The following is a 12,279-nucleotide window of genomic DNA, read 5'->3' as shown; positions in this document are numbered from 1 at the left end:
ATTAGGTTTTTGCCCTTTTCAAATTCTTTTTCTTTTTTTTTTTTTTTTTTTTTTTACAGATGTGTCCGGTTTAACAAAAAGGGAAAGGGTCATTACGTGGCCACATCCTATCCTTGTCATTCACATCCCCAACCTTCAGATCTTTTCTACCCTCATAAGTTTGAATACAGTCAAGGTAAGTTGGGTCAGAAACTGTTGTTGATTATGATTAAAAAGAGATACAAAACTCAGCACCTCCTTCATTGAAAATAAAGTTTGAGAAACTTGATAAGAAAAAACTAAAATATTCTTATAGCTGCCTGGGGAGATCTTAATCCTTCCACATAGACAGATATCCTCACATCCACAGGAGCCCATTTGGACCAAAACCAAACTGAGTCTGTTACTCATTCCCGCTCCGGCTCTTCTTGTGGCTCTTCTTAGACATTTTGGGAGACTTTGAGTGGCTCCTGTGTCTGTGACTACGGGGAGGATCTGGGGACTTGGAACGGGATCTGTGCCGCCGATCTCGGGATCTGCTGCGGTGATGTCTTGGACTCTTGCTCGGATGCCTTTCTCGGCGGGAGAAGGGGCTTCTCCTTTTGGGAGATCGAGTCCGCCTTCTGGGAGACCGACTCCTACTCCTTCTGTAGCACAGTGTGGGAGAGGGACGGGGCTTGTCCAAGTCTCCGTAGCTTCTCCGGCGGTGATCAGGTGATGGCACTCTTTGCAACTTCTCATCCTCCTCTTCGTCCTCTTCACTGGACTCCACGTCGTCCGTGTCCTCTTCCAGAGCACTAACTCAAGGCTCCAGTTGTTCAGCTTCCTCTAATAGCTAGCGTTTCTGTAGCCGGGGCAGAATGATATCACAGACTCTCTCACTGTGCACTAGTTCATCAATAAACTCATCTACATGCATCAGTTCAAACCCCCATTTCGGTTCTGGCTCTTGATTTTTCAATAGTCATTGTACAAAGGCTCCAAGTACTTGTAGCAATCAATTGCAGTGCCCATCAGCCTCATGTAAAGTGCCCCCAACATGTGGACATACTTGAAATCTTCATTTTCTATAAACTCTACAGTGATACTTTTCTCGGATTGAATTTGAAGCATCTTCAAGATTAAACACAGAAAGGGTGTTTGTTTTATGTTGCCACCATAGACGCCACCCACAAACATTAACTCCATGGCTTTATCGACTACAAGTTCAGCCATAAGTCCAAAGCACTCCTCTTTCCAGTACTTGGATTCACAGATTCGCGTTCGAATGATCTTCTCCACCAGATATTGAGGGTTGGTGCCGCGGACGCTGTGCTCATCCTTCAGTGTAGAGTTAGCCATTTTAGAATGCCTTCGATTCTCTTTACGTCGGGTCCTTTAATGTGTTACACCCAGGTTCAGAAAAATAAATAAATAAATAAATAAATAAACAAACAAACAAACAAACACCTAGAGGGATGGAGAAAGGTGGAAGAAGTTTCACTAAACAGCTTAGGAGACCATCTTGAAACTGGAAACACTGCAGCGCTCAAATTCTTAAATAAATTCCACTTACTTTTTTTTAAGTAGGCACAATATTTTTATTACGGTTAACTGGTGATCAATCGTTTTTACCATGCAGATAGCCCCTTTGGCTTAGACACACTGTCCTGAAGTTTAGATGGTAGGAAAAAATCCAGGCAATGGAACAGTAACAAAGATGGGGAAAAGATGGACTACTAATAACTCAGCAAAAGAAAGCCGGAGATGCTTGAAAGTGCTGATAAGCACTAAGATGTGTTGTTGACATAGCGCCACATCAGTGCTCTACAATCTGCTTACTGCACTCTGATGGTTGCATAAACAACTTTCTGAGTGACCCGGTGGTGGGCATCAGGGCTTTCCTGGGTTCTGATTGGTTGGATGTGCTTATGGTTTGATTGGTCCGAAGTTGCAGATGTCCAGGAATAAGAGTATAGTTTAGAGTGGCTGTTCTTACAGAAGTTACCAAATGCTATGGTTTGAATCTATGTCCCCACCCAAATTTCATCTCAAATTGTGATCCCCAGTGTTGGAGGTGTTGGAGATGGAGCCTGGTGGGAGGTAATTGGACCATGGGGTGGGATTTGTCAGGAATGGTTTAGCACCATCTCACTGGTGCTGTTCTCGTAATAGTGAATTCTCACGAGATCTGGTTGCTTAGAAGTGTGTAGCACCTCGTCCCTCTCTCTTTTGCTGTTCTGGTCATGAGAAGTGCCTGCTGCCCTTCACCTTCCACCATGATTGGAATTTTCCTGAGGCAGAAGCTGCCATGCTTCCTGTACAGCCCATGGAGCCAGGAGCCAATAAAACCTTTTTCTTTATAAATGACCTAGTCTCAGGTATTTCCTTATAGCAATGTGAGAATGAACTAATACACCAAAGTTTTATATTTTATGTCAAACATCTATGCCTCAACCATGGCCCTTTACAAGGTAAAGGTTTCTGAGTCATCCAGAGAGCTGACCTCATCCTGGGCCAGAAGCATGTCTAAAGTACTTCTTCTTAAAGCTGAGATATCTGATATTTACTCTTCAAAACCTACTCTACTTTGTATTTACTCTTCAAAACCTACTTGTAAATTGGACCCTCAAAGGTTACACAAGCCCACTCTCTGGCCCTTGAGCCCTTTATGACTAATGTCATACAGCTATAATTAAGCTGTGCTATAATCAACAAGCTGACAATTCAGCCAAAACTTATCCCTGGCAAGAGCTTCTGTATGGCACAGGAAGTGCCATCTGGATGACACAGGAGGTGCCCTTGATTGATGGGAGAAGAAGGATTCGTGGAAAGAAAGACAAGGGAGTACAAGATGGTGTCATGGAAAAAGTAAAATATTGACTGTGATGTTTTCCCTGTCTCACCGCTACTAAGTTATAAAGTGTGCATTTGTATGTTCAAAGTAACCTACGGGTTCCGAGATGTAACTGAGGGTGTGCCAGAGATAGGATGACTGACTGTCAGGTTTGGAAAGAATGCAAGTAAGAGCAGCAGAGGTGAACTCTCAGGAAAGTGAGACCCAGAAGTTTAATTGCCTGTGAAAGAAACCAGAGTAGAAGAGCTAAACCAAGAAGTTTCCAGCAGCTTCGTTCACCATGAGCAAGGTCACCAACAAAAAGGGGGAATTTGATGACAGAGGAGATTTTAGCTCACAGGTGCCACTGCCTGACTTTATGTTAATTTTATGTACATTTTCTTCCCCTCATGTTTCTGACAAAGGGTAACAAAATAATTGTGTTCACCACTCCAGTCCCATATCTCAGATAGTTCTAGAGGCATTGGGAAAAGAGAGGGAACAGGGCAAGGAAAATTTCAACACTGAAAACCCAGAACCAACACAAATACTAAAGTCAATGTTTTCCTGGCCAGAATTTAGTCATGATCTTGTTAGAAGATCTTATAGTACAGTAGACAAATTTGGCCACCTCAGCCTTTTTAATAATTTGAACCTTTGAGTTTACTTTGGGAAAATACCAACTGTCACCATTCTCAAAGTGTTCATGACAACATTCCATCCTTTAACTACAGTCCTTCATCCGCAGTCATTTGGTGTATTTATTTTTCAAGCAGGCAAAGTGTGGTACTCAGAAGAGCAGAATCATTTGCAGTTCAATAGAAATGTACAAATAATTAAAAGACATTTTAAAGCTCCACGGGAAATGCTACAGTGGAGCTCAAATAGTGTTTTACTTCCTATATATCTCGGAATATGAGTCAACCCAGCCTAGAGGTTGACCTGAATTCTGGCATAATTACCTATATAAAAAGTTGGATTTCATCCCAAACTCAATAAGTTGCCCTTCTGATGGCAGCTGCTGCCTTCCAAGGCTGGGAGATCTCTAATTCCCACTAGAGAGACAGCCCTGGCAGGATTCAAGGCTGGCTGAGGTCGTCTCTGCCCAGTCATTGCTGACTAAACACAGCATGGAATTGGAGGAAAGAACGAGGCTGAGGGTACACCCAGGAGAGAGGTCTGCATTCACCAGGGATCTGTGTTGCACACACTTTAACTAGCCTAAGCAGAAAATTTATTAAAGACTATTAGGAAGCTCACAGAAGTTGCTGGAGAGCCAGAGAATTAGGCTCAAAAGCTATCCAGCCAAGAGCAGTCCGCAAATTGTCCTCCCTCTGCAAACTGCTGAAGGTACAGTCCCAGAACACTGGGTCCATCACAGCACTTTCCAGAGAGGCTCAGTGCCTCTACCACTCTCCCCAGCAAAACAGAATCTGTGCCCATCTCCAGCCTCTGAGACTCACATCTAAATCCAAGCCTCGCATGTGGCCGTGTCCAGCTGATAAAATCCTAGCTGGAAAGGGAGCTGAGAGGGCATCTTCTGGCTTCTTTCCACCTGTCCACCTCGAGGCAGAGATCATGGTGCGGGAAAGTACAAAAAATTAAACAGACAGACGTGATAGACAGATATAGAAGATAGATAGACAGAGAGACAGAGAGAGAGAGAGAGAGGGATGATAAATAGATATAGATATTAGATAGATATATAACATATATCTGTGCTAAAAGGGAATGAGCTCTCAAGCCACAAAAAATATAGAGATGTAGGTACATTTTCATTCTTGCAAATTCATGGTAATATTCTGAATAAATTAACATAAGAATCCATCTTGTCCATCTGCAATTTTAATTCACACTCATTTGTTCAAATAGTCATTTCCTGTAAGAATGTAAAATCCTAGCGGGTAGGAATCTTTGGAGTTTTTTTGTGAAGCTTTCCAAACCTAATAGCACAATTCCAAGCATACAGATGTGCAACAAATATCTGTTGCAGATATTCTTTTAATTTAGATTTAATTTTGATTGATTTCATGTCTACTAGACATTGAGGATACAAAGGTAAACAAGACAGAGTCCCAGAATCTAACCTGCTTTTGGTGGCTACTGAACCTGGGTCTCACGGGAAGGATAGTAGTCACCAAGACCCTGTGAGAGGCACTTTGACAGCAGAAGGACAGGATAGAAAGTTCAGAAGAAGGTCCCTATTCTGGTGTTGGGAAGAGAGTGTCTGCAAGGACTTCCCAGTGAGGTAGACAGAAGGGTACAGGGGAGCCTAGGCAAATGGAGCAGTGAGAGAGAGAGTCTGGGACCACAGTCATTCAATGTGGGCATCATTCAACACCCACCTCTGAAGAAGGTGCATTCAGCCTTTGGGTTTCCACCCAGCTACACGGTCACACCAAGGACAGAGAGTGAAAAAAGAGCCAAGTTGTGGTGGAAATCAAAAATTATCATTATTATTAACTTCTCAAAATGCTGCTTTGGAAGAAGTTGTCATTTTCAGCAAATCAGTCACAGACAGTATCACCTCTACAGGGTTAGTGTCAGACAGTGTCACTTCTACCTGGCTCAGTAATGTGATGGACAGTGTCACCTCTACCAGTTCAACACTGGACAATATCACCTCTCTCCGGATTGGTGTTGGACAGTATCACCTCTACATGGGTCAGTGTTGGACAGTGTCACCTCCACCTGGGTTGATGTTGGACAGTGTCACCTCTACCAGAGTCACTATTGTATAGTGTAACCTCTACCTGAGTTTGTGTTAGTGTCACCTCTACCTGAGTCAGTGTTGGACAGTGTCACCTCTACCCTGAGTTGGTGTTGGACAGTGTCACCTTTGGATTGCTGAGCTGGCATTGGATAGTGTCACCTCTACCTGAGGTGGTGTTGGACAGTGTCACCTTTGGGTTGCTGAGCTGACATTGGATAGTGTCACTCACCTTTAGATTGCTAAGCTGGCATTGGATAGTGTCACCTCTACCTGAGTTGGTGTTGGACATTGTCACCTTTGGATTGCTGAGCTGGCATTGGATAGTGTCACCTCTACCTGAGTTGGTGTTGGACAATGTCACCTTTGGGTTGCTGAGCTGGCATTGGATAGTGTCACCTCTACCTGCGTTGGTGTTGGACAGTGTCATCTTTAGATCGCTGGAGCATTGGTTGGAACTCACTTCCCATTACACATGGGCAAACTGTGATCAAAAATAGTTTTTCAATAAGAAAACAAAAAGTCCAGTTTTTAAATGGGCAAAAAATCTGGATAGACACATCACTGAAGAAGAGCTACAGATGTCAAATAAGCATATGGAAAGATACTCCTCATCAAATATTATCAGGCATATGCAAATTAAACAACGGTGAGTTCCCACTGCACACCAATTACACCTACTAGGATGGCCAAAATCCAGAGCACTGATAACATGAAATGCAGGAGGGGATGTGGAACAACAGGATCTCTCCAACCATGGCTGGTGGGAATGCAAAATGGTGCAGCCCCTTTGAGAGACAATTTGGCGATCTCTTACAAAACTAAACCTACTCTTACCATATGACCCAGCAATTGTGCTCCTCGGTATTTGTCCAAAGGAGTTGAAAACTGGCATCTACCCAGAAACCTGCAGATGGATGTTTACAGCAGCTTTATTCACGATTGCCAATATCTGTAAGCAGCCAAGATGTCCCGCAATAGGTGAGTGGATAAATATACTCTGGTACATCCAAACAAAGGAATGTTATTCAGCTTGAAAAAGAAATGAGCTATCAAACCCCAAAAGTCATGGAGGAAACTTAAACGCATATTACTTGGTGAAGGATGCCAATCTTTAAAAGGCTACATATTATATGATACCAATTATATGACATTCTGGAAAAGGCAAAGCTATAGAGACAGTGAAAAGATCAGTGGTAGGTCAGTCACAGTGGCTGATGCCTGTAATCCCAGCACTTTGGGAGGCCGAGGCAGGAGGACTGCTAGAACGTAGAAGTTTGAGAACAGCCTGCACAACATAGCAAGACCCCATCTCTACTGAAACTCAAAAAAGCTAAAGCAGGAGGATTGCTTGAGCCCAGGAGTTCAAGACTGCAGTGAGCTATGATCACACCATTGCATTCCAGCCTGGTCAACAAAGTGAGACCCTGTCTCAAAAGAAAATAAAAAATCGGTGGTTGCCAGGGGCCTGGGGAGAGGGAGGGATGAATAATCTATGCACACAGGATTTTTAGGCCAATGAAACCATTCTGTATGATGCTACAATGATGCATGCATGTCATTATGCATTTGTGAAAGCCCATAGAATGTACAACACCAAGAGTGAGGCCTCATGTTAACTCTGGAAAAAGTGGGTTTGTTGTTGTTGTTGTTTGTTTCTTTGTTTGTTTTTTTGTTTGTTTTTGAGACAGAGTCTCACTTTGTCACCCCAGGCTGGAATGCAGTGGTGTGATCTCGGTTCACTGCAACCTCTGCCTCCCAGGTTCAAGGGATTCTCCTGCCTCAGCCTTCCAAGTAGCTGGGATTACAGGTGCACACCGCCATGCCCGGCTAATTTTTGTATTTCTAGTAGAGACAGGGTTTCACCATGTTGGCCAGGCTGGTCTCGAACTCCTGAGTTTGTGATCCGCTGGCCTCGGCCTCCCAAAGTGGTGGGATTACAGGCATGAGCCACCTCGAATGGTGGAAAAAGTAATTTTCATGTACTCTTTTATATTCATTCATTCAATCAGCAGCTATAGAGGCACTCACACAATCCCATCAAGCAGTGTGGCTCACCATTTTTAATCCATGCCCCTTTTGATACTGTCATTTAAAGGGTCCAAATAAATGTCATACTAACCTAAAAAATAAAGAGGAGGTAATTTTTTTTTTTTTTTTGAGACAGAGTCTTGCTCTGCCACCCAGATTGGAGTGCAGTGGCACAATCTCGGCTCACTGCAACCTCCACGCCAGGGTTCAAGCAATTCTCCTGCCTCAGCCTCCCGAGTACCTGGGATTACAGGCACCTGCCACCACGCCCGGCTAATTTTTGTATTTTTAGTAGAGACGGGATTTCACCATGATGGTCAGGCTGATCTTGAACTCCTGACCTCAGGCAATCCACCCACCTCAGCCTCCCAAAGTGGTGGGATTACAGGCGTGAGCCATCACGCCCGGCCTGGTAATGGTTATTTTAAACAGTCTGTTTTAAAACACCGCAGGTCCCGCCAACCACGATTCTGATATTCGCTCCTCTCTGGGGAGCTCCCCATCTCCACCCAACCCTCCCCCAGCCCTGCCCTGGCCCAAGCAGATTGGTCCCTGTGCGACTCAAAATCTCTGCCTGCTGGAGTAAAATGCAGTGTGTGAGGAGAGCTGTAAGAAATGTACAAAGAAGGGGCCGGGCGAGGTGGCTCACACCTGTAATCCCAGCACTTTGGGAGGCCGAGGTGGGCAGATCACGGGGTCAGGAGATCGAGACCATCCTGGCTAACACGGTGAAACCCTGTCTCTACGAAAAATACAAAAAATTAGCCGGGTGCGGTGGCGGGCGCCTGTAGTCCCAGCTACTCCGGAGGCTGAGGCAGGAGAATGGCGTGAACCCGGGAGGCGGAGCTTGCAGTGAGCGGAGATCACGCCACTGCACTCCAGCCGGGGGGACAGAGCGAGACTCCATATCGAAAAAAAAAAAGAAATGTACAAAGAAGGAATTCTTCAGAAAAATAGAGCCATCACCACCTAGAACTAGTAGGCGGCACCTGGGCTGGGACTCGCAGAAAGGGCGGAATTTGAAAAGCAGAAGTGGAAGAAAGAACATTCATAAAAAGAAAACAGCCTAAGAGAAAACACAGAGATGACTAACCACAAATCACAGATGAGAAAGCTGAATTGTCTCGTTCGACGAGAACAAACTATGTATGTCAGCACCTCGCATGGTGTCCTACACGTAATAAGAATTCATTAAATATGGGTTGATGAATCCATGAATATTGTGGAGTCTGGAAGGATAGACAGGAAAACAGATTGCCACAAGACAGTGAAGGAACTTCATGATGGGCAAAAAAAGGCTGGAGTTTATTCTGATCATAACAGGAATTTATAGGTTTTTGAACAGGGATGTGGCATGATTGTATCTGTGTGGTTCAGAAAATTTATCTCGCCACTATCTATGAGATGGAGGAACACCTGGCAGAAAGGCAGTAAGCAGAAGTGTCTACAGTGATCCATGTGTAAGAATAACTCTGAGAGTTTGCATTATCTCTTATAAGTAACTTTCCTTTGAAATTGCATCTTAAGGCAATGCACAGTGGCTCACGCCTGTAATCCCAGCACTTTGGGAGGTCCAGGCGGGTGGTTCCCAGTAGCTGGGATTATAGGTGCCAGCCATCAAGCCTGGTTAATTTTTGTATTTTTAGTAGAGACGGGGTTTCACCATGTTGGCCAGGCTGGTCTCGAACTCCTGACTTCAGGTGATCCACCCACCCTGGGCCTCCCAAAGTGCTGGAATTATAGCATGAGTCACTGCGCCTGGCCAATTCCTTTTATTGTATGTTCTTTCTGCTTTCCAAAGTATTACATGTTTTTGGCCAAAAAAAAAATTGTAAAATACAAAAAAAGTATTCATCACCTGCAATTTTATCACTTATGGAAACTGTATATATTTTGTTGCATTTATTTATGATCCATTTTTTTAGGCATGACAGACATACATAGCCACACATGTGATAAGACAATTTTCCACATAATTATTTTATAATCTGGATTTTTTTTCCTTTAAATGTGAATGGTTTTAATTAATCTATAACTGTGAAAGTAACATGTTCATTATAAAAAAGAAAAACAGTGAAAACTGTGAAGAAGGAAAATGAAATCATTTAAAATCCCACCATCCAATGAAACTGCTGCTGTCAACATTTTGTTGTAGAACCTAGGTTTTTCTTTCCTTTATATCACTTTTCACATAATTCTATATCGACTAGATATATATAAAGATTATATATAATTAGATAGATGATATGCATAGATTAGATACATGATAATGGTTTTTAATGATCATACTTCATTCATTCTTGTGTAATCTCTTTATCTAACAATCTATAAAATGGACATTTCCCCACATTGTTAAATATTGTTTTACAATGTGACTGTTAAATGACTGTACAGAGTTTCAACATATAATTGTTTCATAATTTAGTTAACAATTCATCCATAGGGTTTAGGTAGTGTGCAGTCTTTGCTGTTGGAAACAGCTCTACAGAAAACATCAATGTCAGTTACTCTTTGCTCAAATTCAAGATTTTCTTAGGATAAACTCATGTAGGTGAAACTGTTCATTAAGAGACCCCTACTCTTGTTCATTTACAAACTCCTAAATTCAATGCATATAATCTGCTAAAATACTGTACATCGGATTTATTTTTGAGATAGCTCTAATTTCTAAATGGGGCAGTTGATCACTCTTCTTCAGAATACCACAGAGATATTAAATGATGCGAAAATAAAGGCAGTAACTAGAACGGGAGTTATCACTACCGGAGCACTGGGCTAGGGGTTGGGAGAGCTTCAGCCACCACCCAACAGAGGAGAGGCTATAGAGTGATCACTGCCTGGCCCCACTGGGACCTACCCCTACATCGTATTCCTTGTGATGTGTTTCGTGGAGCCCAGAGGTGTGTTTGTTTCCTCCCACCTTCCCTCATTCATTCATTCCATTCATTCCTTCATTTAACTAATGCCAATGCTGCCCCAACCTTTCTTTCGTCTGTATTTTTTAAGCATCCCTCGCCCACTTTTTTAAGCTCCCTTCCCACATTTTTACTCTTCTAATCTGTACTTTTATTTTGTATTTATTTTTATTTTTATTTTTTTAATAAAAATGAAGTTTCTTTTTAGTCCTCGCAGAGCAGGACTACCCCATAGAGTGGTACTTATACTTTTTTAGGATAAGTGCCCAGAGTAGCCTAATGTCTGCTTTTAAATCTTTATGTATTGGAGGGAAAGAGAGAGAGAGAGTGTGTATGTGTATGTGTGTGTATGTGTGTGTGTGTACACTGATTATTATGTGAACAGCGCATGTCTTTCTCAGCCAAATGGGTGATATAACTGACTGACATTTGGCTCCATTTATTCCATGTGGCAAGTCTAAAACACTGGGTTTGCATGCACCAACCATGAGTTGAATGACCAAACCATAGCTATCCAGGATTTCTAAATATCACAGAACACAAATACAGACAAAACTATCACACTAAAGATTCCAAGTATTTGTATTGCTAAAAAATGTCGATACAACAATCGACTAATATAACATTGGAGCATTTTTTTTTTGAGTTGGGGTCTTACTCTGTTGCCCAGTCTGGAGTTCAGTGGCACAATCATAGCTCACTACAACCTTGAACTCCTGGACTCAAGCAATCTTCCCGCCTCAGGCTCACAAGTAGCTAGGATTACAGGTGCATACCACCACACCAAAGATTAATGATGAACAAATTATGAAATTTTTAAATAAAGACAGAGGTGTTCATTTTCCAATTTTTCTTATGTTGCATTCAAATATTATTTATCTCTATTACTGGGTTTTTGCCCAAGGCAATGACTCACTGTCCTCACCGTGGTCCCTAAAACAAGTAAGTGCCAGCTTTGAGTTAAAACCTCATCTAAGGCCAGGTGCAGTGGCTCATGCCTGTAATCCTAAAACTTTGGGATGGCAAGGTGAGAGGATCTCTTGAAGCCAAGAATTTGGAAGCAGCCTGAGCAACAGCAAGACCCTGTCCCCACAAAAAATTTTTAAAAATAATTTAATTAAAAAAAAAAAAAACCTAGTCTTCTTTCTGTCTAGGGAAAGAAAAAGACAGTGGGAAGAGCAGCTCCCTCCCTACAGCCCTGGGAATGTCTCAGCCCCACAGGCCCTTCCTCCCCTCACCAAAGGGGCTCTGTGTCTCCCTGAATTTAACAAATAAAAACACAGGGCACTCAGTCCCATTTGAATTTCAGATAAACAAGGGTACTTTTTTTAGTATAAGTACATCCCATGCAATGTTTGAGACATACTTATGCTTAAAAAAAAAAAAAAAAAAACTCCACGTGTTTATTTGAAATTCAAATGGCACTGAACATGCTGTAGGTTGTCTGCCAATCCTCTCTCCATTCCACCCCCACCCTCCGCCCCCCAGGAAGCCTTCCCTAAGCCCAGACAAGAGTTTCTATCTACCCCAGAGAGACGGTCACTCTGAAGGCTAATAGCAAGAACAAAAGAAATAAAAATAACAAACGGACTGAAAGCTGCCCAGCACTGAAAGAATGTTACAGCACATTTGCTGACAGAGACGGAGGGAGATTTCCAACATAAACAAGGAAATTTAATCTCTCATTTGCAAAAGCTTCCCTTGTGCTAATTTGTTAGTCGCTCATGTAAAGACACAGAACCAAGTGCATTTTTATTGAGCTGATTTTTTCTTCTATTATGCAAATCAAAGCCGTCCCTGCTGATAAGTGCAGTTAGAGATGCCAGAAA

At 42.6% G+C, this 12,279-nt stretch overlaps 1 pseudogene; it reads right to left on the bottom strand.

Moving 5' to 3' along the window:
• Nucleotides 1-382: 382 nt before the first annotated feature.
• Nucleotides 383-1,320, bottom strand: LOC129006655 (pre-mRNA-splicing factor 38A-like; annotated as a pseudogene).
• Between the last annotated feature and the right edge of the window lie 10,959 nt (nucleotides 1,321-12,279).

Source organism: Pongo pygmaeus, chromosome 8 (genome assembly GCF_028885625.2).
Source record: "Pongo pygmaeus isolate AG05252 chromosome 8, NHGRI_mPonPyg2-v2.0_pri, whole genome shotgun sequence".
Taxonomy (NCBI): Eukaryota; Metazoa; Chordata; class Mammalia; order Primates; family Hominidae; genus Pongo; species Pongo pygmaeus.
This window is presented reverse-complemented; position numbering and strand designations above follow the sequence as displayed.